Consider the following 5,391-nt stretch of genomic DNA (forward strand, 5'->3'; position numbering starts at 1 on the left):
ATGCAGAGCCCTTGGTTTAAATGGTCCACCCTGGCATTTTAGTGCAGTAGGGTATGCAGGTGGGTCATGTAGATGCGGTTTCCATAGAAGCTGAGGAAGCACTACTGGGAGCACTGGCTCAGGGCAGACAGGATGGCTGAGAGCTGGGCATCAGTGATGTCACAGTGCTTCAATGCCAGGCTTTCCATGGTGCCTGATACTTGCTCCAGCAGGGCTAATAGGGGCTCAAGACTGAAACAGCCTATGCACAAACACCTAAGATGCAGCTGACTGGTTCAGGGACACTGGAACAAAATCCTCAGGTCAGCTTCCTTCAGGGGACATAAACTCAAAGATAAGGTTTTCAAAGGTGTTGTGCTCTAAGGGTGCCAGGCCACTTTCCATATGAGAAGAAGATGTTAAACAAAGCTCCTAAAGATGCTACAGCTGCTGCAGATGCACTGCATACTTGTGGAAATACCAGAGAATCCTGGAGCTGGAAGTGTAGAAGTTGCCACTCATCTTGGAAAGGTTGAAGGGTCTTTACATGTCCCAGTTATGGAGCAAATTTTTTAACGAATTTTAGATGTCAGAAATTGCTCACCAGCAGTTCCTGGATTGAGTCCAGGTACACTGTATGAAGAGCCTTCTGCATTTTTTACAATGGAGCCAGACAGAACCTGCAGCTTGGTCGAGCACTTCTGGACTCATTCATTCCTCTTCCTGGAAGAAGAAGGGAAGAGGTAGGCTTGGAAATCATGCTGGGTGCCATCTCTAATGTTCAGGTTAATGACGATGATCAAGGGCTGCTCTTCAGTCCCAGCTGAAAGGTGACTCTCTGTTGGCCTTTCAGTCAGGATATCTAGAGTAGAGATTTGAGACATCAGGATTTAGCTCTGTATCCAGATTTCAGAGTGCACTTCCTACAGAGCACTTGCAGTTTCCACCCCTTGGGCCAATTCTTCTTGGCAAGTCGCAGCACAGCAAGCCCACCCAGAACAGTTTTGAAGGTCTCCAGGTTTGGCAACTCTGCCAGGTCCTCAAGGGGAAGGGCCAGGCCTGCACAATGGCCTTTAGCACCTTTGTGTGGCCATGTGCATTGACATCCATAAAGAGTGGAGGGAACAGCAGCACCAGCAGATCCTCCAGGACTAAGATGGCCTGGGACTGGTTGCTAAGTAGACTTTGCAGGGCTAGATGCTGCAGTGAGAGGGGATCCCGATACTCAGCTGGATGGATAAGACTTGGATTAGACGTGGTCTAGGTAAAAGGGCTCTCTGAATCCCAGCAGTACCAGGCACTGACTGCAGGCTCCAAGTCTCTGCTGATGATCTCTGGCCCTTTGGTACCTTTACAACCTGACCCCACCCTCACCAACACATACCTTCCAGTCATACACCAGCTTCTACTGGGATTTCTGAGCCACATCAAACATATCTAGACTGCACCTTCTGCAGAAACCCAAAGGCAGACTTCACCAAAAAAGTGATAGGATTATAAGCCTGACTCCCACAGCCCTGCTCCTACTTCAAATGCTTAACATATTAGACATAACTGATTTCCCATCCTTATACCCTAATTTCTCAGGACATTCCCACAGTTGGCCCACTGCCCTGAACCTGCAATGCATCCAGGAAGTGCAGCCTTCCCAACATTACAACATCTACAAAGATATCTGGAAAATCTCTTTCTCTCCATCACTCTCTCACTACTTTTCTCACTCACTTCTTTCATCTATCCTTGGACCCTTCCTCTCTTCTCTTCCCTCTCTCTTCTCCCTACCTCCCTCCCCTTTTTCATTCCTTTGTTTTACTCTCCCTCCCTCCTTTCTTCTGTTCTTGTTATTTTTGTGGGAGATATTTTTTGGTTATTTGTTGAATGTAGTTGGCTCCTGAATCTGAGTAGTTTATTAATGAGACCTGATTACCTCAGAATCCTTCTAGAGCAAGCGGTCAGCTCCCTGGATACCCTAGACCTGGAGAACTCTGCTATCACTCATGTCTAGCTCTCAGCCATCCTGCCTGCCCTGAGCCAGTGTTCCCAGCTATGCTTTTCAATTTCTAAGGAAACCAAATTTCTATGCCCGCACTGCAGAACTTCCTGAGCTACAATCCCCAACTGAGATATATAAAGCTAGGACTCTATCATGGACCTCTGGATAGCTACCACCCTCAAGATTGGTAGCTAAAGAACATCCTTCCTGACCCTGAGAGATTTTCCCAGGTTAAGGGTAAGTTGCCCAGCCATTGAGATATTCGGGGCCATGCCAGATGGTCCAGATCTGTACCAAATTCGGTCATCACCAGCAAAAGTGCCAACTCTATAGCCTGCGCTGTGATGGTTTCTGAGTGCTCACAGAGGAAGGTCTTCCTAGCCCTTCTGCTTTACCTGTGTAATAGGTCACCACTCTTCTGGAATCTCCACTCTGCATCAGAAATAGGTGCATTCTTCAAGGGACACAGACTCCGAAGTTCAGTGTGGGTCAAAGAGACAGGATGTCTGGTTCTGATCTTGACACAAAACCGCTCATGTAAAGCCCACAGCCCCTGAGTTCAACTCCTAGTTAAGCACAAAATAGAAAATAAAGAAAGGAAGACAAGAAGGGGTGAAGTCAGCCAGAAAGGGAATGAAAGAGGGAGGAAAAGAGGGAGAGAGGGACATGGAAGGAAGGGAGGAAGGGAGGAAGGAAGGAAAGAAATAAGGAAAGATGTGAGGGAGGGAGGGAGGAAAAGGAAGGAAAGGAAAGAATTTCAAGATATTTTGGTGGATGAGGTAAGTTCGGCTGGCTGCTCTTCTTGGATCTTTGCAGGCTCAGGCCGCTGGGTCATCTGTGGCAATGTCTTGAGGAATTAGGGTTTATGGTTGGGATATCTATTGTGTTCAGTGTGTTATACATTTGAAATAGAAGCTGGGCTCTGTTAATGAGGATTTGGGGTATATGTATCTTGTGTACTCACTATCAGGAATCTACAGTGAAATCCTCCTGGAAAGAACTGGAAGACAACCTTGTTTTTCTAAATGATAGTGTGCAAATGCCCCAAGATCTGGGGCAACCCCAGACTGTCTACAATTTACTGTATAATTGAGCCAAACCATCTAGTACCCATGTACTAGCCAGGCCCAGTCTCTCTCCTTTGTTTAAATATGTTTGTCTCCATGGACATAGGGAATAGAATTTGCTGAGAACACGTATGGCACAATTTACAGGAGAAATAAACAGACAGGGCCTGATGTGTACAGAAAGAAGCAGGTATGCAATATGAAAAACCAGGAGCCAATGCTTAGTAAATGCCATCAGTTTCTACACAATGTCAGATTCAAGTCAGGAAAGAAAAGCACTGTTGTTGAAATTGATTACTGGAGGATCCAGTTTGCCGTGCTTGTTAATCAGGTGTACAGGAATGGGATCAGTTCTTGTAGCTAGTCAAGCTGGCTGTTTCTTAGCTCCAGAACTATTCAATTAAGAGTGCTGTTGGAAAACTCTGGCAGTGGGCATCTCTTACTTGTGGGTACTCCGAGTTCGAGTGGTCCTAGAGCTCTTTCGGGTGCTTTGGTCATCTTCACCGGCCTGAGTAAGTCAAATTGGGACTGGCTTCTTCATGGCCTGGGCACTCGTTCCCAACTGAACAGTTTTCTGTTTGGTGGAAGGTTCCTGTGCAGAGGCCAATTCGTGGCGGCAACAGTGGAGATCACAGGTCGCTCAGGCTTGCAGATAGGTCAATGGCTGTGGAGAGTGGCCAGAAACCAGCAGCTCCAGCAGGAAGGCTATAGTGAGCAAGGCTACCTCACCAGAGAGCAGAGCAGAATGGAGGCAAGCAGCATTGATGGTACCAATCACTGGAAACAAGTCCAAGGAGGCATTGATACATATCATCTTTTGAGAGCACAGAAATCTAAAGAACAGGAAGGATTCATTAATTTGGAAATGCTGCCCCCAGAACTAAGCTTCACCATCTTATCCTACCTGAATGCAACTGACCTCTGTTTGGCATCAAGTGTTTGGTAAGATCTTGCTAATGATGAACTTCTCTGACAAGTGTGAACTCAATCAGAATGAATTTTTCATTTGAGTTTAAAACAACATTGTTCATTAGAAGATTTCTAGGTGTGGTAACCCATACCTATAATCCCAGGGAAAGCCTAAGGAGAAGGAATGTTGTGCAAGTCTACATGGGGTCACTGTTCCATATACAATAAAAACCCACATCTAGGATTTTCTTTTGGAAAACTGTATATTCAGCTGGATGAAGGCAGCCTTACTTTAATGCAAAGCCAGATGAAGGAGTGAACTACTTTATGTCCTAGGGTATCCTCGATGATTCACCAAAGGAAATAGCAAAGTTTATCTTCTGTACAAGAACACTAAATTGGAAAAAAAAAAACTGAGAATCTATCTTGATGAAAGGAGAGATGTCTTGGATGACCTTGTAACAATGCATAATTTTATTTTTTTATTTTTTTTTATTTTTTTTGTCGGTCGTGGGGCTTGAACTCTGGGCCTGGGCGCTGTCCTTCAGCTCTTCAGCTCAAGGCGAGCACTCTACCTGTTGCATAATTTTAGAAATCAATTCTTGCATTTGGCAAGATTGTAATCCTGATTTAATGCAAAAACTTGGCCTTGGTCCTGATGCTGTCTATGTACTGTGCTACTCTTTGATTCTACTTTCATTGACCTCACTAGCCCTCATGTGAAGAATAAAATATCAAAAAGAGAATTTATTCAAAATACCCATTGTGCTGCTCAAAACATTAGTGAAGATTTTTGTAGGGCATCTTTATGATGACATCTACCTTATTGGCCATGTGGCTGCATAAAGCACAATTTCTAGGACTTCTGGTTTTTACTTCAGACTAAAGCTACCCAAGGACTTAGGTAGCAAATATAGTGATTACATCAGTGCTGGTCATTCTAGCCCCTGTGTACAATCAAGCTATAGTGTATAGCCTCTTAATTGTTTACTGTTCCCTTTTCTAATGATTTTCCTTGGGGAACTAAATAACTTTGCAGGATTTCTTTTCATTTTGCTTATCACGTTTTGCACAAAATAGAGCCATTGGTGGACACGGCTGTTAAGGAAAGTTAAACTAGCATTATACTACATGAGATGGTATATTTGTGCATTAGATTTGCCTGAAAAACTTTATTCATTTTCACTCTTTTTTAAATACCATGTAATGTATGCTAAAGAGATTTATAATCATAATTATTTTATTGTAAAGATGTTAACTATAAGTTTTCATTTTCTCTCTCTCTCAAAAAAAGAGTGCTTTTGGGAGGTTAGGCGAGGTGCTGGTGCTTCCTCTTCTTGTCACGGATGTTTGCTCTTCCTGTCTGGTGCCTAAAATGTCACAGCATGGAGATTCTGTTCTTTTATGACGTTGGAAAAAGAAACTGGGGTCATGCAGTATGCA

General features: G+C 44.1%; 1 pseudogene; it reads left to right on the forward strand.

The window, feature by feature from the left end:
* Window positions 1-417: 417 nt before the first annotated feature.
* LOC122124490 lies at window positions 418-4,794 on the forward strand (annotated as a pseudogene).
* Window positions 4,795-5,391: the final 597 nt, after the last annotated feature.

The sequence above is a fragment of the Dipodomys spectabilis genome, unplaced genomic scaffold, assembly GCF_019054845.1.
Source record: "Dipodomys spectabilis isolate Male_0828 unplaced genomic scaffold, ASM1905484v1 ptg000236l, whole genome shotgun sequence".
NCBI lineage: Eukaryota > Metazoa > Chordata > Mammalia > Rodentia > Heteromyidae > Dipodomys > Dipodomys spectabilis.